Here is a 27,817-nt window from a genome sequence, read left to right on the forward strand (position 1 = left end):
GGTATAGTGATATTCTTCTTCACTTGTTAGTGAGAGGTTTTAGATTCGATTCTCGCCAAAGATAAATTTGAATCACACTATTTCTAGCCCATTGTGAAGATAATATCGTTTATTCAAAAATAAAAAAAATAAAATAATGCCGGCCATCGACTAACAATATTTTTACCCTAATCTTGCTACATCTATTTTTATATAAACCAACAAATAGATTCATTGAACAACATTCAAGTTACCTCCAAATCCTAATGTTAAACCCTTTTACTGAAACAATTTATTCAAAATCGTCTTAATAGAGGCATTGACTTATTCTATTTAAGAAGATTCTTGATATTCATTCCATGTGTAACTTAGCTTTCCCGAGTTTCATTGGGGATTAATCCTACCCTTCGGGGTTGAGCAATTTGAAATATCATTTTTCATCATTTTAACAGAGAAGATAAATAAAACAAATCAAATCCGGAAATGCTTGAGAAAAGAAAATCGTAGAAAGAGGAACATAAGCTTGAGGTTTTCAAAACAAATGCTCTTATACCTAGAAATTTCTAGGAACAAAAGTTTGGTATAAATTCATAATTGATATACTGATGTAAACATGCGGTTTTCGAGAAATATTTTTGGGCTTAAGTTGGTATTAATTATTACAAGTGAAGTATTTTAAGGAATTTGATAGCAGCATTGTTCTACTTATAGAGTGATGGATCTGATAACCTTGGAGTTGGGATGGCAACCAAAGGAAGCTTTGTTGGAATTTATTAGGTTTATTTAGGAAATTAATTAGAGATTTGATTTGATTTTGTAGTAGGGTATTTTTGGTATTTACACATTAGGGTTTCTTAGGTTTATTGCTCTATAAATAGAGCTTGTAATTTAGTTTGAGAATAAGTCAGTCACAATGTAGCCTCTTAGGGTTTTGTAGCCGTTTTAGCGTTCTTGTCTATTAATAATATTCTTATTATTCTTGTTAGTCTTGTTAGTTGCGCACTCTGATATTCAACTTGGTATCAGAGCAGGTTTGGTCCCTCCTTTGCGGTTGAATATGTTCTTGGTAGCTAGTTTGTTTGTCTTGTCACGTTCCTCTTCTTCGTATCAGTTTATTTGTTGCCTTGACTGTTTTTTGTTCTGATATTGTCCTTGGTTTAGTTTGAAACCCATATTTGTAGCCGCTGTTACCCCACGTTGCCGCAATCCGACCCGTTTGCATCTACACCTTGTTCCTGCACTCGCACCGTTTTCTGATGAAAACCGATATTTCTGCACTCGCGTGTTTTGCAGTTTAGACCACATACAAAAGGAGAGAATAAAGAAAAACACAAATAGAAAAGAGAAAAAAAAAACAAAAAAAGAAAGAAAAAGGATTAAGTTGCCGTTGTTGGGCATTATTGGGCTCATGCTAATTGTTTTTGGAGGCCCACATGAGTGGACCTTAAATGAGTGTGTTGTTGCTCACCGCAATGATTGCTCAAGTGCTTCGATTAGGACTACTCAAGTGACGTTGCGAAAGTTGGATTTTTTTTTGTTTGTTTGTTTGTTCGGAAGTTGGAATTTGCACTGGCATGGAATCTGGCATTAGCATTGGCATTGACATTGGCATTGGTATTGGCATTGGCATTGGGATTGGGATTTGGAGTCTTGCATCCACATCTACTTTGGCAAACTCATATCGTGTTCCGCCATGAGTTTGACGGGGGGTGTTGGAATTTATTAGGTTTATTTAGGAAATTAATTAGAGATTTGATTTGATTTTGTAGCAGGGTATTTTTGGTATATACGCATTAGAGTTTCTTAGGTTTATTGCTCTATAAATAGAGCTTGTAATTTAGTTTGAGAATAAGTCAGTCACAATGTAGCCTCTTAGGGTTTTGAAGCCATTTTAGCGTTCTTATCTATTAATAATATTCTTATTATTCTTGTTTGTCTTGTTCGTTGCGCACTCTGATATTCAACTAGCTTCTTCTTCAACACAATCCCAAACTTCTTAGAAAGATCCAACTTCTTTCCCTTTGGCAATTTCCAGTCGAAAGAATGCAAAAATGTAGCAAGTGAATGCATCACCATGCTCTCAGCCATTACAATCCCAACACATATTCTTCTGCCTGACCCAAATGGAAATTTGTTGAAGTTTTTTCCACTGTAGTCCCATTTCATGTCCAAGAACCTATCCGGATTGAACTCCAACGGGTTTTCCCAAATCGAAGGTCTCTGTGTATGGCCCAAACATTGATGAAAATCCGAGATCCTTTTGGAATGGTGTAGCCTCTCACAATGCATGTTTCACTTGGGCAATGAAAGACTAACAGAGGCAGGGCTGGGTGCAAGCACAAAGTTTCTTTCATCACAGCTTGTAAGTATGGCAATTTGTCGATGTGGGATTCTTCTACAATGTTGTGTTTTCCAACTACATCTTCTAACTCTTGCTGGGCTTTTTTCCATCATCTCTGGTTTGTTCAAGATTTCAACCAGTGCAAACTCAGTTGCTAATTGGTTCTCAGGAAACAAGGGAAAACAAATGCTTGTGTGGAAAGTAACTTCCACACATGTAGGGCTAAAAACTTAAAACTTGAAACCTAAAATCTAAGCAATTAGCTGTCAATGTAAGGCTAAAAACTTAACGCAGACTGTAAAACAATCAACCATGTCAATAAGTGAGATTAAATTTGAGATTTATGTTGTTTCAATGCATAATGTTTCAAGGGAAGACATAACCTCATGCACACAGAAACATTGAATGAAAACTTACGAATTTGGTGGTTAAACTATTGGACAGTCTTGTCACTTAGTACTACAGTCTAGTGGTATTTCTTTTCACTTGTAAGTGACAGGTTTGAGGTTCGATTCTCGTCAAATGCGAATTTGAACCACATTATTGCTAGCCCATTGTGAAACTAAGTGCACCCCTTTCCCCTTTAGTGTAGATAATATCGTTTGTTAAAAAAAAAAACACTATTAGACTGTTTTAAAATTCCCTTTTTATTTTTAAACTCGGATATACGAAACTCGAATTTATCCACAAACTTGTCATGTACAAACCTTTTTGAAAAGAAGAAATCATGATGTAGGAAAAAAAATAAATGGATGTGATGAAAGATGAGTTTAGAAGCGACAACAACACTGCAAATCCAAATATGAAAATAGTGCAGACAACAAAACCATGGAGACTCTCATGGACCACATGCACTTAATTGGGTAGCCACAAACGTCCATTTAGAAAATGACAGTGGATCATATGCAGTTAATTGGGTAGGCATAAACTTCCAATTATAAAATGATAACCGAATCGGCTTTGCTTTGGTTTTCACTTTGTTTGCATATTTGTTTCATGGCTACAAACCAAAAACTAAAAGTTTTATTTTTTGAGTTTTCAAACTTTACCTTTCAATTTTTAATTAATAATTGTTGGTGCATTTTTTGTTTTTTGTTTTTTTGTTTTTTCAACAAATGATAGTATCTACAGTAAGGGGATGAGGGAGTAAACTAAGATTTACAATGAGCTTGTCATACTAATGTAGTTCAATTTCGCTTTTGACGAGAATCAAACTTAAAACCTCTCACTTACAAGTCAGGAGGAATATATCACTAGACTGTAGTACTAAATGGTAAACCTATAAACAGGTCGGGTTTATTGGGTTTGGGTCGGGTTCAATCCGACCCGTTAAGTTAACGGGTCACCCGAACCCAACCTATTAAGCTAACAGGTCATCCAAACCCAACTCATTAAGCTAACGGGTCACCCGTTTCACCCATTTCACCCTGTTGGTACCATATATTGGGCCTCGTATATTTGGGCCTTGTATTTGGGCCTCACACTAAAGCCCATACTTTGTAAAAGAGGAGGAGCCCCTTATTCTATAAAAGGGGACTCCTCCCCTCATTCTAGAGGAGGCAAAAGAGCCAAGCCTAAGAAGGCTAAGAGAAGCTATCATTACATTCAGGAGAGACCTCACACCACCGAGGCTCTCCTCTCCCTTCTCTTCTTTCTCCTCCGGGGGACTTCCCCCAAACACTTGTATCCATACAATTACAGAGAAACAGAATCAACTACAGTGTGGACGTAGCCCAAACATTGGGGTGAACCACGATACATCTTGTGTAATCTACATTACTTGCAGATTCACGGTCGGATTTACGTTGTTCCAAGACCTCCGGTTTTGTGCATCAACATTTGGCGCCGTCTGTGGGAAACGACACGAAAAGTTATGTCGGTTCTTTTTCAATTTTTCATTTCCACCTTGAATCTGCAAAAACCCAGAAACAGAAAACATCCAAATTCCAACACCTGCTCTTACACCTCCCTCTCTGTTCTTGTAAAAGTAACATCAAAATTACAAAAAGCTCATGCGAAAACACCTCATTTTCTCTCTTTCTCCTCCAAGACAAAGGGCTGTCGAAGATCCCAACGCAGAAGAAGGGAAAACGAGGTGTATCCTGACGACAGCACACCACCTGTGAAGGCTTAGACGATCGACGAGCTCCCCTCGCTGTAGAATTGGGCTTCATTTACCTAACCCAGATCACGAAAGCTTTGAACTACTACTCATATCAGCTCAACAAAACAGCGGAGCTCCGCTGCCAGTCCTACCTGTCGCTTCCAGCGGAATGTTGGACCACCATCTGACTCCGCGACTCGTCGCAATTGGAGCCCATGATGTATCTTCCGTTCCCAGCGACTTCAACTTACGTTTTTCGACCACCTGATGGCCGAGCCCGGCCTCAACCTCATCGGCTGCTGTACCGAGCTCAACGCCGGTGATGCTGCTGACGGCTAGGCATCCGGATCCGAGAGGCTCCAGGTAGGCACGGGCGTACTGTGAGTTCATCTGTCTATTTCTTGCTGCCGCGCAAGCCCCACATCTCAATGACGAGGTGGTGGTCTCCGACGGAGCAGAGACTGATAAGGATCCAGACCGTAGCCGATGAGGTGCCCATGAAAGATGCTTCGAGGGATCTAGGCCAAGAGACGGGGCATGATTCAATGCCAACCCCAACCCTGTCGTTGGATGACCAAGTTGCGAGTTCCTCATCTACAGCACAAGTCACTGGACCTTTCCCTGGCCTCAGATCAGTTTCCGAGCCTCAGACAAGAACCACGGTGCCACTGGGCCTTTCCCTGGATCTGTGCTACCTAAACAGAAAAAAAAAAAGTTTCAGGAAAAATCCCATTCACAGAGGCAGTGAGAAATGATGAGAGATGGAGGCACTACTGGCAAAAGGAATCATTGCCAAATATTTTCCTTTTCAGAAAGGAAACCATGAATGACCCACTGTCTCCACCCACTATCTCCACCGAAAACAAAAAAGGGATAAGATTCTTTTCCTTTAAATATTTTATTATTTTTACGTCATGATAATTATAATTATTATAAAATAATGATTATATTATTTTTATATCATGATGAACCATGATTAAATAATATGATTATTATTTCTGATATTACATGATTAATACCACGTTATTGATTTATACAACATGTGATTTATCAAACAACTAAATAAATCATTTATTCATGATTATATATATATACACACACATTTAGGCAATACCTAATATATTGCTGATATATGATACAAATCATTTACCACACGACTGAATAAATTATTTATTTATAGAAGAACATAGTACAATATTTTGCCTTAACAAACTTTGTCAATTTGATTTATTCATTATACGGTCGTACTTATACTATCATTTATTGTCAGGAATTATTGAGCAACTAGGTCCACTGATCAACATTGTTGCTGATTAACGAGGTCTACCAACTTATAGACTGATGAGCCACGTGCTTGTGGTGATCTCTTGTCTGACCGGACATCCACTTGCTCGGACATTCACTTATTGGGATACCTATGTGCCTGGACCCAACTCGATGACCCTACAGATAGTCCCAACTCGATGCCCCTACGTATGGCCCCGATTCAAAGACCCGACTTGCGGACCCGATCCGCGGATCCGACACATAGACCCAATATGTGAACCCGACAAGCAGACCCGAGTCATGTCGAGAATCAACTCATACTAAGTGCATGTTGACATAAAGTAAATACTTGCAATGAGGAATACCACGAGCCGAGCCGCCTCGCAGCGAGCATAGCCTCTAGCCGAGCCGCCTCGCAACGAGCATCGCTTCCAGCCGAGCAAACGCCTCGCCGCGAGCATAGCCTCTAGCCGAGCAGCCTCGCAACGAGCATCGCCTCCAGCCGAGCAGTCTCGTAACGTGTGATACCTCTAGCTGAATATTGCTTTATGTTGAGCATTGTCTTGGGTTGAGTACTGGTTCAAGACATCTAGCCACTTCGGCTCATACATGGATTGGATTTGAAGTCTCCAGCCAAAAGACTCTCTTGACTGAAGACTTGGGGGACTCCTGTTGGTACCATATATTGGGCCTCGTATATTTGGGCCTTGTATTTGGGCCTCACACTAAAGCCCATACTTTGTAAAAGAGGAGGAGCCCCTTATTCTATAAAAGGGGACTCCTCCCCTCATTCCAGAGGAGGCAAAAGAGCCAAGCCTAAGAAGGCTAAGAGAAGCTATCATTACATTCAGGAGAGACCTCACACCACCGAGGCTCTCCTCTCCCTTCTCTTCTTTCTCCTCCGGGGGACTTCCCCCAAACACTTGTATCCATACAATTACAGAGAAACAGAATCAACTACAGTGTGGACGTAGCCCAAACATTGGGGTGAACCACGATACATCTTGTGTAATCTACATTACTTGCAGATTCACGGTCGGATTTACGTTGTTCCAAGACCTCCGGTTTTGTGCATCAACACACCCGTTAACAATTATTATTATTATTTTTACATAGAGTTTATTTTTTGTTGTTAAGACTTTACTGAAATTACTAAAACATCCTCAACTAACGGGTGTTAAAGGGTCTAACGGGTTGACCCAAAGTGACCCGTTATTTAACAGGTTCACCCGTTAGCGACCCGACCCGTTAAGCATCCACCCAAATACTAATATTAATGGGTCGGGTTGTCGGGTTAACGGGTCGAGTCCAAAATACCAGGTCTAGTAAATGGCTTGTTGATGCATTTTTAATAGGTTTTTATCACAAATGGTCTCTGAAATTGATCTATCTCATCAACATGGTCCTTGAAATTGAAAATCAATCAATATCGTCCATGAATATGGGTGTCGCAGATCAATGTAGTCATTATGTTAGAATTCTATTAAATAATTTGTTAGTGTGCTGATGTGACATATGTAGGAATTCATATATCCAATTAAAATGCACCATGTGGATTATGTTTTATTTTTTAAATAAAAATGATTTTTTTGTTTGTTTTTGTTTTCCAAAGCTTAAAAAAAAAAAAAAGGGAATAGCAAGCCACAGCCACCCCAACCACTTAGGTGCAGTTTGGGATTAAGGTGATTAAAAAAAAAGTTGGTATGAAAAAAATTTGGGAGGGTTTTTGGTGTTTGGTAAACTTCCAACTTCAGTTTTTTTCATAGTTTTGGGTGAAAAAAAGCTAAAAAATAGAAGCAGCAAAAGGCAGCTTTGAAAAACGGCTTTTCAGCTTCTGCGCAAACTTCAAAACGCTAGTGAACAGTAACCCTTTAATGAAAGTTTCTGGCAATCCTACCCTTCTGTGCCGCAGTTTCATCATCGCTATTATCCCCATCCTCGTTGTTGGACCTGAGCTTCGATCTCGCTAGAGCAACATTGTCGGACCTGAGCCTTAAAACGCCGTTTTCGTTAGCGCTCGTGATGCCGGGGACGACCTTGTTCTGATTGTTGATTACTTCGACGTTCGATTCCTTCTTCTTCATCGAGCGCTTCGCGATGACTTTCTACCAGCCGTGGTCGTTGTTGGCGTGGGTGTGATGGGTATTGTTGTAGTCGTTTTCTGCGATGGATGCAGCGTCATGCTGGTCGCCGTTGGCGATTGATTCGAAAGCTGCAGTGTGGTTTTCTTCCATGATTTGGTTGTTGGTGTTGAATTTTCTCGGGAAAATTGAAAAAGAGACAAAGACAGGAAACGGAACTGGGAAAATTGAGAGAGACAGAGACAGAGACAGAGAAATGATGTGGGTTTTTCAGAGGAAATTGATACCTGTGACAACTTGTAGGCAAGTCCAAGTTCAATCGACAGCGAGACCGTTGGATTTCCCGACGAAACATTCCAGAGAGTCTAGGGAGGTTGAACGTACATTTTTGCCCACATCCAGTACCAAAGCAAATATGCAGAGGTATCATCATGATCCTTAGGTCACTCTGATGCAGGATTTGTGAATTTGAGGTTCTAATTAGCTGAGTTCAAAGATTGATGGTGATGAGGTTAATTGGAGTTTGAAAGGGAGTGAATGTGTCGAGTTTTAGAGAGAGAGAGAGTTGCAGAGTTTATTGAGGGAAGATAGAGGGACTCAGTAGATAAATAAGGAAAATGGGAAAAAGGGTGACTGAGTGTGGGTCTTTCATGAATTTGGAAAGAGAGAAGAGGGGCTTTTGTTAGCTATTCATGTCACGCCCCAATCCCGACATACGTCCAGGATCAACATATGACGTCACCAAATACCCATATCTCAACCTACCCCGCCTCCGAGATATGTACGTAGCATAATTCAAGATCCAAATCTCATAGAAATTTTTGTATATTTTATGGCTGCATCTAACCTCCTCGTTAGACTGCCTACGTACCTTCAATAGGGATTAAGCCATTCGTAGTTCATTGTTTCACTACAATTGAATATCCATCACATAAAACATTTTGTCCCAACAATATACCACAATGCATATTATGCGATAAATCAAAGAACAACGACGAAACACAACATATTTTCTAGCCATATTTATCTACAAGTCTAATCATAACAAATACAATGATAACCAACATAACAATCCCACATGACGATTAACATTTCCACTTCATCCATCACATAAATCATCATGTTTCACATATCACCGCAAATCATAGTATGCAACATCTCAAAGAACGGTCAACAAAGCACAATGTTATTATCTAGCCACATTGGTCAACAAGTCTAATCATAATGGCACCAATCATAACCAAGATCATTCACAATCACATCAATCAATATCACATATCATAGACCGAAATGCAGAGCTACAGCGACACAGTTTGGCTGAAGACTACATTTCGGGAAAGGGGATTTTGGACCATCCAACATAATCAAAGCACCAAAGAGGACTTCGAACCATCACGCAACGGAATCCAAATCAGGATACGATTCCAGACCATCACTCAATGGAATCGCGAAGTAGAAGGGATTCTGGACCATCATTTAATGGAACCCAAACCAGGATACAATTACGGACAATCACTCAACGGAATCCAAAAGGATACGATTCCGGACCATCACTCAACGGAATCGTGGGGTAAAAGGGATTCCAGACCATCACTCAACGAAATCCGAAAGTATACGATTATGGACAATCACTCAACGGAATCCAAAAGAATACGATTCTGGACCATCACTCAACGGAATTACGGAGTAGAAGGGATTCCGGACCATCACTCAACGGAATCCGAAAGGATACAATTCCGGACCATCACTCAACGAAATCACAGAAGGCCAACAACCATAATGTACGACGGCTCAAAGAAATGAGACAAGCACATGTTACTTAATTTACAAAAGCTCAACAAAAGGGAAATTAGGCACCAATACTAAATTTAGAATTAATCAACGAGCGGGAAATGAAACAATATCGAAGCAACAAATCCCCATCACAATGGTTAACGGTCCATTACTAGTCCTCACATTTCCTCACAACATGCCAATCATACAAATCAAACCATATTTCAAATATACACACCACACCCCATTTCATAAACATAAATAGATGTCTAAGTATTGGAAATAATAATTCAATAGAAACATATTCATAAAACCAATTCATATCCACATAGGATCATAATTATGAAAACATGGGTAATTACCAATATCACATATATTGAAGTCACTCATATTTTATCATATCATACCATCTATGCACATCAACCACCTTTCAAATATGCAAGTCAAATCACATATCGCAATCATCATCAGTACACAAGCCAAATCATGTTTAATAAACATAAGGCTATGGCTAAATATATAAAATTCACATTTCAATAGAAATCTCATTTATAAGACCAAGACATATTCACATACGATATTAATAAAAGAAAATAAATTAATAACCATATCACATATACTCAAGTCACTCTCTAACCAATGTAAGCCCACTAGACTTCAATTAGTCCCCCGTAGTACTAATTATAGTATTTAGAACGTTTTGAGACATGTTGGCCAAAAGTCAACTCTCGTTCAATGATAGGGTTCACAACCCTACAAAATTCGACCCGAAAGATCCGCACATCAAATTTCGGATCCGCAACTTCATAAGGTCCACATTATGCTCAAAAAACAACATACTAAAATCTCATCGCAATCCATCGATTGGATCTCCGCCAATTGCTAGAATTAGGTGGCGGTTAACAATTAATTTGCCGTTGCCAAAAAAAGAAAATAGATACATACACATGATGTTAGCATAATAAGCATATATTAGAACACACGAATGAAATATCATGATTCATGAAGCTAAGCACACAAAGCACAAAAATGTGCAATGGAAATTGCAGTTAGCAAGCATATCATAGTACCTAAAAAAATGTTTAAATAAAATGAAAACTAATGAAAAGGGCTTGAAAACTTTGAGTTTTAATGATAAGGACAAAATAAAGGGTAAAGTGAATAGTACCAGATTGACTTTTTAGTGTAAAAATGTGGTTTTTCGTTAAAGTAAACAGTACCGGGTGCTTTTCGTTAAAGTTCCCTTAAATAAATCTATAAGGTATCAATAAAGATTATCGCAATGTCCCAATTATGGGAACTAATGGATACTCAGATTTTATCTTTGTTCACTCCGCCGGCATACTTCAACTACATTACAACCGAACGTGTTACCGTTAAGCTGATAAGGTATACCTCTTTAAGACAATAGATGTTTGGGATCACCAAAACACAGGTATGGAAGTAATGCCGCAACCAAGAAATGGGTTACAAAGCTCAACTCATTGATCAAAACACCATGTAAAATTTAATCACAATGCAAATAAATGCCTCAACCCAGATATCAGATCTTAATCAACATGTAAATTTTAGGAACAAATCAATCTTCCCCAGCAAAATGCCATAATTGCAGCAAACGTAAGCAACAAACCTAACTATTGATCATCAGAACTCCAGAAGATCAACAAAGACGTCAACTTTAAGAAGAAGAAGTAGCAATTCAAAACAAAACTGAAAAGATTCTCACTTTTTCTTACAAAACTTGATGCATGTCGAAATGTTCTGTCATTCCGACTTGGCCCACATCTTCTATGTAGGAAAGCTTCTCTGCATAGCCCAAGGACATGGTCACTCTGATGCTTCGTATACCACCATCGCCCTGTACCTCTCTCTCTCTCTTCGTTTTTCGTTTTTTGTTAATCACATTCAAAGGCAACAGCAGAGCAGCAGAACCACAACAACCTTCGCACCCAAGACCAAGACACCAACCCTCGAACCCAAGACCAAGAGGGGTGCTACAGGAGTACTTCACCATCAGGGTGGGAAGAGGGTCGGTTCCCCCTTATCCTTTTTTTTTGTTTTTTTGTTTTTTTGTTTTTCCTCCTTTTTCTTTCCGTCCCCCCGTTCCTTTTTTTTTTCTTCCAGAAAGCTCTCCCTTTCTAATTCGTCCCTCCCTCCTTTCTTAAACTCCTTTAACCTTTAACCCACATGTGAGAATTACATCATTCCCATAATTTATAGTTCACAACTTCAACGTCCGTAACTATACCGTTATAACTCGGACTCGCAAACGGCTTTCGCCTATGCGCTCGTGGCTTTGAAACCTATTCGAAAACGTTACTTGTGATCTCAAATGATCAACGAATTTTCATAATTACTTTCCAAACTTCAAACTTCGTAACTAATTTAATTAAAATCTAAATCTAAATAAATTAATATAATTTCTCAAAAATAATATAAAATCTCAATAATACAAATATGTAGATTATAATAATGAAATCCAGGAACGGAATTTCACAATTCAAGTACATTAATAATATTGTACTAATTAATCAATAGCTATTCAATCTAAAATATTTTAATTGAATTAATTTGTCATACTAATTAATATTTAAGATAAAGTTTATAAATATTTTTCTTTTAAAAATAAAGAATATTTAGTAATTCACCTTTATTTGTTAAGAAAATTAAATTAATAGCACATCTAATATTATACTTTTTTTTGTCATTTCACACAGTCACAGCTGTTTTACATAAAAGTTTATCAAACACTATCATACTGCTTTTTTTTTCCAAAAGCAATTTTACAAAAAAGTTTACCAAACACTCTGATACTTTATTTCACAGCCGCTTATTCTCACAACACAGCAGAATCAACTTTTTTTTCAAAGCATAGCAATACCAAATCAGCCCTTAAAGTTGTCATTCCCATCCCTCCCCAGCCACCCCAACCCAATCAAAGCTGCCAAAGTCCCCCACAACGTGACGACTTCTCTCTCCCTCTTTCACATCTTCCTTTCTCCCCCACTCTCCGATCGACCCTCCCCTCTGCGCACGCTCCCATCTTCCCTTCCCTAGCACCCCACTTTCTTCCACGACCCCCCACTCGCAATTTCCAGTTTTGATTTTCAAGATATTTTTTTTTTGTTTAGACATCGCCAGTAATCCCATAGCTATAGAGATACCACAGTTTTTTGTAATCTTCCTTATCTATGCATAATCTGGTCTGATAAGTCAGAAAGACCAAATCAATAAGATTCATAACAAAATGAGATTAAAATTTTATTCACATACTGGCATCACACCTCTTGTTCCATTAACCATGGTCAAAACTGAGAGAAGATGAGACCAAGTTTGAGGGAGAATCGGTTCTTCGATTACGATCCAAAAGATCAAAAGCAGTGGAAGGAACTAGAGAGTCGACAGATCCTAAAAGCCAGAATAAAAAAAACTTTTGCTTTGGGGTGGAAAAAAAAAACCGAAAATTTCAAACCGAACCAAAAAAATCCCGAAACCGAACCAAAAATCTTGAAAAGTTTGGTACCCAATACCGAACTGATCCCAAAAATCGGTATGAGAATCGGTCTCACATTTGCATTCGTTTGGTAATCCCGAACCAAACCGAAATAAAAACTATATATATTATTTAATTTTAAATATATATTTGCTGCCTTTGTTAATTTATATGGTTATGTTTGCTGTCTTTGTTTGCTATGAAAAATTACTTTATATTTGAAACATATGATCTATAGCAGGCTGGGTTATTTAATGGTTGTTAGCACTTTGATTGGGAAGATCTGGATGAACCAGATAACATACTTCAAACTGCGATGAATATGTTACCCAAGGTTCTAAAAAACGCTAGGCGCTAGTCGGGCGGCTGGCTGGTGCTTAGCGCCTAGGCGGGGTCTAGGCGGGCGCCTAGGCGGATTTTGGTAATTTTCTTGTATATTTTGTAAATAAGTGCATATTGACACTTACAAAAAATTATACTTGTATGAAATCCATGGATAAGATAATAAAAAAAATGATAAAATGCAAAAAGAGTATCCAACAAGTCCAAAATTTAAAAACACATTAAGCATATATGCCATATAACCATAGTGAGGAGTATTGTAGGATGACAAATGTACAACAAGTTCACAATTTTAAACCACTTAGACTTAGATAAGATTTTTTATTTTATTTTTTAATTTCATTATAAAAAAAAAAAAACTGCCTAGCTCCGCCTAGCCCCGCCTACCCCGCCTACCCCGCCTAGCCAGCCTAGGCGGCCGCCTAGAGCCAATCCGATTTTTCCAACCGATTTGCAAGAAAACGCCTCGGCTCACCACTGTCTAGCGCCTAGGCGGCCGCCTAGGCCGTTTTTTAGAACAGTGATGTTACCGCAATAGCTTTAAATTGTTTGGTTTATCAATTCGTAGGTGATAGATGAGCTTCTTAATGTGTTTGCAGTGAGCCTTCCGTTAGTGATAGAGAATGAACTTGGGAGTTATAGGATATGAGGGCAGCTAAATTATGGGAGGTGGTGGTTCATAACCATGATCAACAGATTGTTAGGTCATAAAGAGATGGGTTATGGGTTGCAGGTGACCTATAAATGGAGAGGTCGAGTTTTGACTGTTGTGGAGGCAGATGATAGTTCTAACTCTCAAAGTAGGCAATTCAATTGTAAATCTTATTTCACTTAGCCAAATCTGCATTAAGGAGAGATTAAACCAAAGATTAATCCGAGGCGTAGAAATAATTTTGGGATTCCCGATTTGTCCCGAAATCCCGAAACTATTTCGGGATTCCTGAAAATTTGGTTTGGGATCGGTATTGAAATTGGGATTCCCAAAAACTTCGATTTGGGAATCAGAACAAGGGTTTCGGTTCGGTATCCCATACCGAACCAGCCCTTGCCTATTTCTTTCTATTTACTCAAGTTTATTGTTTTCAGAATTTTGATCATTCTTAAAAATAATAACTTGATATAATCCACGTGTTGCTATTTAATAGGGTATATGGGTCCATAAATGTGTCATATCAACACACTAACATATTATTTGATATAATACTAATGGAATAACTACATTGATTTGCAGCATCCATATTTAGGGACGACATTGATGAATTTTCAATTTCAGGGACCATCTTGATGGGGTGGGCCAATTCTAAGGACCTTTTGTGATAAAAATCCTTTTTAATATTAAATAAATAAGGCCTTTTTTATTGGCACCCCACAATGTTATGAATACACCCCATGTTCTTTTATTTAGTCTGAATTTCCTTTTCTACCCTAATTTAAATTAAATAAAAACAAACAAACAAAACCAGCACCACCTTCATCATCCTAAAACCTACTCCTTCTCGACAGCCCCCCACCATGACACCTCCATTAACAAAATGATCTCAAATATACCAAAACATATGCTGACTTACAATTAAACTAGCCAATAGTCTAATCGAAAGTCAATTCCTAGTTGACAGAAGGATTGCTTCTCTGCAAGTAGCATTTTTCAAATTTTCCACGACCATCAAGTTGGTATCCCTGATTAGGCCGATATCGACATTATAAAATTCAATTTTATGGTATTTCATGTCCTGCAAAATATTAGCGGAAGTGAGAATTCTAGAGAGAGAGAGAACAGCGGGAAAGGGGGTGGCTATCATTGGCCGACACCGACGAGGAAGGTGGCAGAAGGGTGAGCGGTTGAGATAGGATGTTAGAAGGTTTTAATTTCTTAACTATTATAAAAAAAGTGGTCTTAAACAATGAAAGGGTTAATATTGGAATTTTAAAGAATAATTTTGAAGTTGGGGTGTATTCATAAAATTATGGGGTGTTAATAAAAACATTCTAAATAAATTATAATTATTTGATTGCTAGTGGGGAGTTAAGTTTGTTTGTCGTTATTTGTTATTAGTATGGAATTAAGTGGTCTTTTAACCTTTCACCTATTGTAACTCTTTTAGATCTTATTATTGTTAATTATAGGTTTATTACCTTATTCACTTAAGGGTGATAATAAACAAGGGAACTTTAACAAAAAGCTCTCAGTACTATTCACTTTAACAAAAAACCATATTTTTACACTAAAAAGTTAATCATGGTACTATTCACTTTACCCTTTATTTTTTCCTTATCGTTAAAACTCAAAGTTTTCAAACATTTTTAATTAGTTTTCTTAATAAACAATAATTAGTAGCATTTTCCCCATCATATTTTATTTATCATCCCACTAGCATTTTCCTCTACATCTTTTGTACTTCATGCCTCCATCTTTTCCATCTTTTACTTATTGGCCACTGAAGGGTGTGGGTGTTTTTGTGGACTCTTCCTTTTTGTGCAACTAGGTTTTAGTCACATGACAATTCAGTTGGACTGTTATATTTTGGAGAGGGCAAGTTAGATATATATTGCTGCACCGATTCAAAAACTTTTGTCAAACCACAGTGGGCTTGAATCTATGAAAAAAGAGTGAGATACCAATGTCTCAACCTAATGTCTAGGCGATTCAATATCATAATTTTATTGTAATGTTTTGGGTTTCACTGGGAATTAGTCCTATCCTTCGGACTTGATCAATTTGAAATATCAATTTTCATCATTTGAACAGAGAAGAATAAAACAAGTCAAATCCGGAAATGCTTGAGAAAAGAAAACCGTAGAAAGGGGACATAAGCTTGAGGTTTTCAATAACAAATGCTCTTATACCTAGAAATTTCTAGGAACATAAGTTTGGTATAAATTCATAATCTATATATATATCGATATCTCACAATAGAACATTATCGCAAAACATGCAATTTTTGAGAAATATTTTTGGGCTTAAGTTGGTATTAATTATTACAAGTGAAGTATTCCAAGGAATTTGATAGCAGCATTGTTCTACTCATAGAGTGCTGGATCTGATAACCTTGGAGTTGGGATGGCAATCAAAGGTATCTTCTTCTTCAACACAATCCCAAACTTCTCAGAAAGATCCAACTTCTCTCCCTCTGGCAATTTCCAATCAAAAGAATGCAAAAGTGTAGCAAGTGAATGCATCACCATCCTCTCAGCCATTGCAATTCCAGCACATATTCTTCTGCCTGACCCAAATGGAAAATAGTTGAAGTCTTTCCCACTATAGTCCCATTTGCTATCCAAGAACCGCTCTGGATTGAACTCCAATGGGTTTTCCCAAATCGAAGGGTCTCTGTGTATGGCCCAAACATTGATGAAAAGCCGAGATCTTTTTGGAATGGTGTACTCTCCCACAATGCATGTTTCACTTGGGCAATGAGGGACTAACAGAGGCAGGGCTGGGTGCAAGCACAGAGTTTCTTTCGTCACAGCTTGTAAGTATGGCAATTTGTCGATGTGGGATTCTTCTACAATGTTGTGTTTGCCAACTACGTCTTCTAACTCTTACTGGGCTTTTTCCATCATCTCTGGTTTGCTCATGATTTCAGCCATTGCAAACTCAGTTGTGTTGGAGGAAGTGTCAGTCCCACCTACCACCATATCATGTCCATAGAAAGTTGTGTTACTGTACAAATTGGCTCTCTGGAAACCAGGGAAAACAAATCCTCATGTGGAAAGTAACTTTCATACAGGTAGGAGGTTAGGTACTTTGTACAAGAGTTTCCATTAGCTAAAAGTGAAACTTGAAACCTAAAATCTAAGCGATTAGCCGCCAATGTAAGGCTAAAACTTAATGTACCTTGTAAAACAATCAACCATGTCAATAAGTGAGATTGAATTTGAGATTAAGGTTGTCTCAATGCATCATGTTTCAAGGAAAGACATAACCTCATGCACACAAAAACATTGAATGAAAACTTACGAATTTGGTGATCAAACTATTCGACGGTTTTGCCACTTAATACTACGCTATAAGGGTATTCCTTTTTATTTGTAAGTGAGAGGTCTTAGGTCATAGGCGGAGCCAATTAAAGCCTAGAATGGTCAGCTGACCCTCCTCACCGTTTGCCAAGTTTGTAATCATTTATTGTCTTTAGACTTATTTGGCATCATATAAAACCCGACCCTTCTCACAAATAAATTTCTTCAGTACATTATCTATATTCCTCCAACTAAATGAAACCTGATTTGTCAAGATATATGGATCATGGACATCATATGGTATGTTTATATCATTCCAAACTCAGAACCATAAATTAAAATGTAAAATATAATTCAAATGATGATACTTGCATTCCCCTTTAGAGATGAGTTCATCTATGCACTTGCAAATAATGTATCTTCAAAACAAAAATTTCACAATCGAAGCCGTTCAACCTCTTAATTTCATTTGAAGATCATCCCGTCAAAAAATCATTTGAATTAGTGATTGTTTAGTCATCTAAACATATCAAACAAATTAACGGTGTATGTATCAAGTAACATAATCATGATGAACTTTTGATCCTACAGACGAAGTCTTGTGATCACATTCTCCATCTCCTAAAGTTTTCCTGAACTAACGAAGAAAACTGACCTTCCTTAACAAAAATTATGGCTTTTCTACTATTTTAGGTTTGATTCTCACCAAAGGCGAATTTGAACCACATTATTGCTAGCCCAATGTGAGTAAGCTCATCCCCTCTCATTTAGTGTAGATAATATAATTTGTTTAAAAAAATAAAAAAACTACTTAGTATTATGGTCTAGTAGTCTTCATTTTCACTTGTAAGTGAGAGATATTGGATTCGATTATCGCCAAAGGCGAATTTAAACAACATTATTGCTAGCCCATTGTGAGGCTAAACCCATCCACTTTCCTTAATGTAAATAATATCATTTGTTTACATAAAAAAAAACTATTGGATGGTTTTAGAATTCCCTTTTTCTTCATAAACTCGGTATACGGTACTCGAGTTTATCCACAAACTTGTCATGTTCAAACCTTTTTGAAAAGAAGAAAGCATGATGTAGGTAAAAATAAATGGATGAGATGAAAGATGAGTTTGGAAGGGACAACAACATTGTAAGTACAAACATGAATATAGACGAAACAACAAAACCATTTCAGGCCAATCATGTACAAACAATAAAACCATGGAGACTCTCATGGTAGGAATGGGGAAAATACCCGCGAATATAGGTAATCGCAGTTACCTGCCCATTTAAAACTCTCGATTACGGTTATAGGTAACCGTTTAAATAAACAAATGGTTATTGGTATAACCGTTTACCCGTTCACTGTTGAAATTCTGCAAAGTGGAACTAACTGAATCAAATCTCCTGGAGAAGACCTATTCCACCTTCCATGCCATCAATAATGTTCTACAGTAACAATATAGGGCACAGAAATTCACCAAGTTTTCGTATTTGATCTCTGTTTTACTTCTCATTGACAAGCAGAACCAACTTTTGATGAAGAATCATCAATTGCGACCCACTGGCTCGAACGCTGCGCCTAAAGCGCATACGATTAATTCTAGTAGCCATAAACAATGAAAGAATCGTCGTAATCGTGGCAATAGGCGGCAAGCCCTACCATAGGCCCAAGGTCAACATAGTCCACCACTTGCCGGCCCCAAATTTCAAGAACAAGGGCAAAGCTCCCGTTCAGCCCGCTTTTACTGAACTGGACATGTGCTATCGTTGTGGATCAAAGGAGCATTGGTCACGCATATGCCGAGCTTCCCCTAAGGCTATTGCCAAGTATCATTCCCGTCGTGAGTTTAACTTTGCACATGTGGATCATCCAGATGATGCAACTACATCAATGGAGATATCGGATTTTTAGGAGGCGTCAGGTTCTATGGATGTATAAATTAGACATGTTTTTAGGGTGTTTACCCCTAGTGGCCGAACCCACTAAGAGTGGCCGGCCCTACCCCCTATTTTTCTAGGTTTATGGTTTAATTTTAAACAATTTTTCTAAGTATTTGGAATAATTTGTTTGGTTTTGGTTTGTTTTGAATTATGAATTGTTATTGGAATGGATATTATTTTCTCGAATTGCTTAATTGAATGAATGGACTTATATTTATACATGTGACCAATTCAATTAATTTATTTCTAGGTATGTCTAGTGGGGAAGTTAGTTGTCTGGCAGATAGTGCAACCACACACCATCTTGCGTGAATGACACTATTTTACGAACTTAATACCCAAGAAAGCTCATTTGACAACTCTCTCAGGCTCATCCAACCTAATTGAAGGATACGGAAAGGCACGTATCATGTTGTCTAATGGTACAATCTTAACCATTAAGGAGACACTCTATTCACCACGTTCTGGAAGAAAGTTGCTGAGTTTTAGAGATATTCGAGATAATCAATATCATATTGAAACCACTAAAGATAATGGTTCTGAATTTCTTTGTATCACTTCATACGAATATGACCAGAAGCGTATTCACGAGAAGTTGGAACATCTGCCGAGTGGGTTGTACATCACATCTTTGACACTTTGTTGCTTTGGCATGACCGTTTGGGACATCCTGGACGTGACATGATGCCCTGTATCCTCAAATCTTCACACGGGCATAAATTATATCCCTATGTTGGACTCCCACCATGCAAATCGTGTTCTTTAGGGAAGTTGAATACTCAACCCTCATATACAAAGATTATTCACGACCCCCTAAGTTTCTTTAGAGGATTCAAGGGGACATTTGTGGACCTATCCAACCAACATGCAAACCATTTAGATACTTTATGGTGTTGGTTGATGCATCGACAAGATGGTCACATGTTTGCTTGTTGTCCACACGCAACGCCACGTTTACTAAACTGCTAGCTCAAATCATTAAACTAAGGGTTCACCACCCTGATTATCCGATTAAGTCGATTCAACTGGATAACGCTGGAGAGTTTACGTCATAGACTTTTGATGATTATTACATGTCAGTAGGGATTGGTGTGGAACATCATGTACATCATGTTCACACCCAAAACGACTTAGCATAAGCTTTCATAGAGTGCCTTCAATTGATAGCTCGGACTTTGGTTAAGAGAACCAAACTACAGGTATCTGCTTGGGGCTATGGAATATTGCACGTAGCTATGTTGATCCGCCTGAGGCCCACTGCTACTCAACCACATTCAACGTTATAGTTGGTTACTGGATACGAGCCTGACGTTTCGCATTTACAGGTGTTTTGGTGCGCCATTTATGTGCAAATAACGATGTCGCTACGTACCAAAATGGGTCCTCAGAGAAAAATAGGAATCTATGTCGGTTATGATTCGCCATCAATTGTTCGCTACTTAGAACCCTTGATAGGAGATCTTTTTATAGCACATTTTGTAGATTGTCACTTTGATGAGACAGTCTTCATGTCGTTAGGGGAAGATAAACATGCTAATGTTCCCGTAGAATGCCACGAATTGTCGTGGTATACTCCCACTATGTCTCATTTAGATCCTTGCACTGCCCAGTCTGAAACTGAGGTGTGACGAATTATAGATCTTCATAGCATTGCTCAAAGCATGCTGGATACTTTTAATGATCTAGCAAAGGTGACAAGATCACATATACCCACTGCAAATACACCTGCAAGGATAGATGTACCCCGTGTACGTTAACAACTCGCCTGGGAAGGCCAGACCGTCCCTGAAGGTGAAGAGGCCGCACCCTCCACATGGCAAGGTACATTGGCGGCTAGTCAATCATCTGCTCTGACCTTGAAGCGTGGCAAACCCCTTGGTTCAAAGGATTCACAACCCCGGAAGAGGAAAATGGCACCAACTAGTGACCCTAGTTTGAATCCGACCATCACTCACTCATTCGTTCCAACGCATGAGGTTATTCTAGATTACTGTGATGCTTCAGACGAAACATGTCGACCTCCCGAGAATCGTGAGATTTTGATCCACTACGCAGTATTGGATGAGGTTTGGAATAGGAATGAGATGATCATCAGCGATACATTCGCGTACTCAGTAGCTACTGACATCATGCTTAGCGATGACATTGAACCACGTTCTATCGATGAATGCCGACGTAGAATTGATTGGTCAAATTGGAAATAAGCAATCCAAGTCAAACTCGATTCGCTCGTAAAACGTAAGGTGTTTGGACCTATCATTCCTACACCACTATGCGTGAAGCCTGTTGGCTACAAATGGGTGAGGCAGTGTAATGAGAAGAATGAAATAGTGCGATACAAAGCATGCCTCGTAGCGCAAAGTTTCTCTCAGCGCCCTGGGATTGATTACGAGGCGACGAATTCCCCTGTAATGTACGTTATAACGTTTTGCTACCTAATCAGTTTGGTAGTTTTCGAAAAACTGAATATGCAGCTTATGGTTGTGGTAATCGCGTATCTTTATGGGGATCTAGATACTGAAATTTACATGAAAGTTCCAGAAGGATTTCCATTGACTGGTTCAAATAGTTCTAGACCGCGGAATACTCTTTCAATTAGGTTGATGAGGTCACTCTACGGATTGAAACAATCTGGGCAGATATGGTATAACCGTCTGAGTGAATATTTGACAAGTCAGGGTTATGTGAACAACGAATTATGCCCATGCATGTTCATAAAGGAGTCATATTTTAGATTTGCAATCGTTGCAGTTTATGTCGATGACATGAACCTCATTGGGACTCCCGCAAAGCTTGAGGAAAGTGCTGCACACTTGAAAATGAAATTTGAGATGAAAGATCTTGGGAAAATTCGACACTGTCTCGGCCTGAAGATCAAGCATTGTTCGGATTGAATCCTAGTACATCAATCGAACTACACCCAAAAGATGTTGCGTCGTTTTAATAAGGATAAAGCCAAGCCTTTGAGTACACCCATGGTCGTTTGGACTCTAAATGCTAAACGAGATCCCTTCCGTCCAAAGGAGGATGAGGAAGAGATTTTGGAACCCGAAGTTCCTTACCTAAGTGCAATTGAGGCTTTATTGTACTTGGCTCAGTGCACTAGACCTGACATTTCCTTCGCTGTGAATCTTTTGGCAAGATACAGCAATGTGCCCACACGTAGGCACTGGAATGGTGTTAAAGACATTTTCCGCTACCTCAAGGATACAATGGATTTGGGCTTGTTCTATACTCACAAATATCCGAGTGTTGCCGCCCCCTATGGTCCTCAGATTGATTCTCACCTTGTTGGTTACGCAGATGCTGGATATCTGTCTGAAACACATAGAGCACGTTCTCAAATAGATTATGTCTTTACCGTTGGAGACACCACTATATCTTGGAGGTCTACCAAGCAAACACTAGTTACGACTTCGTCGAACCATGCTGAGATTCTTGCCCTGCATGAAGCATTGCGTGAGTGTTTTTGGCTGAGAGAAGTTATGGGTCATATTTGAAGCACTAGTGGTCTTACATCAGTCGTTGACCTTCCTACAACGATCTTTGAAGACAATGCAGCATGTATCGAGTAGTTGAAAAAGGGATACATCAAGGGAGACAACACCAAGCACATAGCGCCGAAGTTCTTTTACTTACACCAGCAACAGTAGCATTAGAACATTGAAGTTAAGCAAATTCGTTCCCAGGAAAACTTGGCCGATCTTTTCACCAAGGCATTGCCCAAGTCTATTTTTTTCAGAAGCTCGTCTAAGGAATCGGTATGCGTAAATTATCTGAGTTGAATCGCTTGTAGTTCTCTTATTTAGAAGTTATGTCTAACTCAGGGGGAGTATCTAGAAGCATACTCACATGATCCTAATGTACTCTTTTTCCTACGATTAGGAGCATTTTTCCCACTAGGTTTTTGTTACCTAACGAGGTTTTAATGAGGCACCCATCCTGGGATGATCATACTTCGTTGAGTTCACTACTTTCGTCCAGTTTGAAGTTTGTTTTAGACATTATGCATACTTCTCACATTTCTCCTTAGTCTATGGGTTTTTCCCATGCCTTGGGTTTTACCATAACAAGGTTTTGTGAGTCTTACTACAAATGCACACTTCACTTAAATTTGAGACTCGTGACCACCCGTTGTGCCGATGACTTCATCAACTATTCTACCTTATCTGCTGAAGATATGATGCGATGGTTTGTTGAGTATTTACACACTCAAGGGGGAGTGTTGCAGTCATATTTAGAATAGGAATGTGATTGTGTAAATCCTAGTAGATATGGGAATGTATCTTATATTCCTATTAGGAGTAGATCACCTATTAAATGTTGTAATCCTATAGGGAAAGGTTTTTACCTATTCTATTACTATAAATAAAGGCACAATGGGGTGAATCAAACACACCTCACAATTAAATCACTTTGTCTTCGCCCTCAATATTGCTGGCCCATTCTCTCTCTTTAAACCCTAGATCGTTCAATCAAATAGGCTTACAACAATATAGGAATTCTTTAACAAGAGGGATCCCTATTTTTCTAAAAAAATGGGGACACCCTCTTGACCGTTGGATTTAACTTTAATGAAATTGTGTGGTTGAGATTGTATGGTCTGTGATTTAATCTCAACCACACAATTTCATTAAAGTCAATCTAACGGTTAAGAGTGTTCCCATTTTTTTAGAAAAATGGGGATAAATATTAAATTAAACTTATAAAATTTGGAAAAGAAGGTAATGTATTTTTATATGGTACAATACTATTGTTTTATTTCTTTTCCGAATAATTTTAGTAAACTTCTCATAATTTGAATGATTTATAATGTTTGGTTTTTCTATACTTAATTTATGAGGAACATAGTTCTGATGTGGAAAATCTTACCGAAAACATCATCAACATAACTCTCGAAGGCAATAGATCAAGCCAAAGTTCCAATACAACCCCATGATGATTGAGGAAAATTGAAGAATTTTGTAAAAGGAATCCCTATAATCCTTAGGAGAAGGATCCAGCTAGGATCCTTTTCCATTATTTGTTATTAGTAAGGAATTAATTGGAATCTTTTAACCTTTCATCTATTGTAACTCTTGTAACTCTCTTTATTGTTAATTATAAGTTTATTACCCTATTCACTAATGTGTGATAATAAACTTATAATTAGTAGCATTTTCTCCATCATATTTTTATTTATTATCCCACTAGCATTTTTCTATGGTGTCAATGCATTTATCCTATAGCATTTTGGAGGATTGAGTTTATTTAACTCTTAATAAAATATGTAGCTCATTTTGAGTGGAATGTTATAATTACATGAACATCCTTGACAGAGTTTACCTATGAGTGAGAGTGAGGCCGTTGTTCAATAAAATTTAGGCTTGCTCTCAAATAGACTCATGAAAACCGGAATTAGCATGAGGTCGTAACATGCTAGCTATTAAAACTCAAATTAATACCTGGGTTATTATGTATGAGTAGTGATTCTTATTTTCCCACAAGCAATTGTAGTTCAAGTCTGAGAGCACTATCAATTTTGGAGTAGGAATTATTGTTTCACTAATGGAGGTTTAATGCAGAGTCACCTTCATGATGCATGATGATTCGTCTTTAGCTAGTATTTTTTCCCCTTCTTTTCTCCTAAATTAATATTAAAAATGAGTGGGAATGTTGGTGCATTTAATATTAGTGGGAAATTAAGTTTATTTGTCATTTGTTATTAGTGGGGAATTAAGTGGAGTCTTTTAACCTTTAACTCTTGTAACTCTTTTTGTTGTTAATTCTAGGTTTATTAGCCTATTCACTAAGGGTGACAATAAACCTATAATTAGTAGCATTTCTCAATCATATTTTTATTTATCACCCAACTAATAATTTCCTCTACAACTATTATTCTTCATTCCTCCTTTTCCATCTTTTACTTATTGGTCTAAGAAGAGTCTCCTTGTGGTGTAGCTTTAGTCTCAAAATTTATATCTTTTCTTCACTAAAAGTTATATATATATATATATATTTTTTGTGTGCAGCTAGGTGTTAGTCACATGATGATTAGTTAGACTGTTATATCCTAGAGGGGGCAAGTCAAAGTATATATTGCTAAACCGGTTCGTGAACTATTGTCAAACCGCAGTGAGCTTGAATCTCCTTATAAATAGTGAGATACATGCGCCTTAACCTAATGTCTACACGCTTCTTAGAACAATATCACAATTTTTTGTAATTTTTCCAATAATAATTCGATAAACCGTTACTAAACAAGTTTTAGTGAAGAAAAAAAAAGGAAAATTTTATTTAAACCCATATAACCTATTTCTACACCCAACTTACTCTTTGCACCCATTTGATTTTTAACTAAACTATTAATATCTCTTTAAACCCAAATTTAATACCTAATATATCCTCATAAACCCAATTCAATATGTGGATTTATTTTTACACCCCTTTCTTCAACAATATACCATCATATTTACTGAATGCAGCAATGGAAGCTTCAAGCGCTTTAGCCCAATTCTTTGAGGTGACAACTGATTGGGCGCTTTCTTTCAATTGAGCGTAGGCTGACTTACAAATATATCATACCTGTTTCAAGAATAGAGATGTAAAATTCTTGTAAGGGTAAATGCAGGGAAACTTCAAAAATTCCATCTAACTTTATTGAAGAAAAGGGGAAGTTGAATACAGGATCCCACTTGTGCCCCCCCATAACTCTTTTGATAGATGATCCAATTTCGTTGACTGTTTCGGTTGCATCATTCAGAGGATAACTGCAATACAATATTGTTGTTATGAACTGAACATCGAAAAGATAAAATCAAAACTGGAAAGATGCACGAGATCAAACTGTGAAGTATTGTGATTATCTTGTTGGCAAATCAGGATCACTGTAGTTTACAAGCCCGGTACTACCACACTGATGTCCCCCTCGAGCAGTCGACAAAAGAAATTGGGCATCAACCGAACAAAAAATTCATAAAGTGAGTCATATCTTGGTTGGAGGATTCAAAACTTCAAAATCACTATCTATCAATAAAAAAAAATTGTTTTTCTCTATGAGAGTTATTAGGGTTTTAGCCATTATGAACGTAGGATAAACAAAGAGTGATAGTAGGGTTTAATTATAGTGTTTGGGTTTATTGATAAATTTGAGTTTTATTATTAATTTCATTTTGTACTTAATAGTAATTATGCAATAGGGTAAAATAGACAATTAACATTTAAAATTTAAGTGGGGTGTAAAAAGAGGTTAAATGGGTTTAAATAAAATTTCCCAAAAAAAAATATGTGAAAAGTAAAACTATGCCACAAATTCAAAGTAAGTCAAACATTTACTTACCATGAGCAAGGCTTTGAGATGAGTCATGGTGAAAGGCGTCTTGGAATCTCCTCCTTCCTTCTTTAATTTCAACAAAAACGTCAAAAAATCCTTATTCCCCTCCTCCCCTTCCTTGTCAATCCTCAGCCGTTGATCTATTATCTTCTCAAATATCCCATCAAACCTCCGGGCCTACCATCCCATCTTCTTCACCACCCCTTGCAAATCAAACCTGGCCAAACCCGGATAAAAGTCCGAAACATTCGGCTTCCCCAAAAGCTCCGTCATCTCCGACACCACTTACCGAAACTCCGCCCCGAGCCCCGCCTTCTCGTCTCCCTGCATGATCCCACCCCACAGCATGTTCGTAATAACATTCATCACGTTCAGGAACATTTGCTCCCCCACGTTGATCGGCGATCCGATCCGATCGTAGAAGTACCGGACGGTCCGTCGGAGCTGTTTCTCCTGGAGCGCGTACACCGAGTCAAGAGTGGTGTTGCTGAGCATTTTCAGCACGTAAACTTTCCTCAGCATCCGCCACTCCGGTCCGTACGGGGTTCACACGATGTTGAATCCCCTGTACGACGCGACCCGACCCGCGGAGGGGACGTCGCGGTTGGCGAAGGTGATGTCTTGGTCCTTGAGAATCTCGCGAGCTGAGGAAGGGGAGGTGACTACAACGCCGACGATGTTGCCGAGGCGGAGCTTGAAGATGGGGCCGTATGATTGAGCCAGGCCGGCGAAGTAGGAGTGGAGTTCTGGGTCGAGGGAGAGGAGGTTCCCGAGCAAGGGCAGGGCCCGTGGGCCGGGTGGCAGCGGAGGGTTCGGGTTGTTGGATTTTTTGACCAGCCAGAGGTACAGAAAGACGAGGAAAATGGCGGAGATGAAGGTCGGCAAAGTTTGGTCGGTACTTGATTGGTGGGATTGAGACCAGAGGGAGTACAGGTAGCTGGAATGGGAATCAGATGCCACTGCTGTGCACTGGGTGCAGTGTTAGGGAACGGCAATTGATTGGGAGCCATAATTATATAACTAGGACATGCTCCAAAAATGTTTTGTTTTATTATTACTGTTGTTCAACATGTTTGATTGTAATTGCAAGTTTATGTGTATTGACATTCAGTGTGGTAGCTTTGGTTCCTCGCCAAGAGGTGGGACTCAATTCTCACACTCTCATGACTCTTTATGTATGGTGAATTTCGACTTTATCTTCACTCTTATGACTCTTTATGTACGATGAATT

General features: G+C 38.4%; 2 pseudogenes; both read right to left on the minus strand.

Moving 5' to 3' along the window:
* Positions 1-27,630, minus strand: LOC126610141 (carnosic acid synthase-like; annotated as a pseudogene).
* On the minus strand, positions 16,332-27,108 carry LOC126603001 (flavonoid 3',5'-hydroxylase CYP75B138-like; annotated as a pseudogene).
* Positions 27,631-27,817: the final 187 nt, after the last annotated feature.

This window comes from Malus sylvestris, chromosome 2 (genome assembly GCF_916048215.2).
Source record: "Malus sylvestris chromosome 2, drMalSylv7.2, whole genome shotgun sequence".
Classification (NCBI taxonomy): Eukaryota; Viridiplantae; Streptophyta; class Magnoliopsida; order Rosales; family Rosaceae; genus Malus; species Malus sylvestris.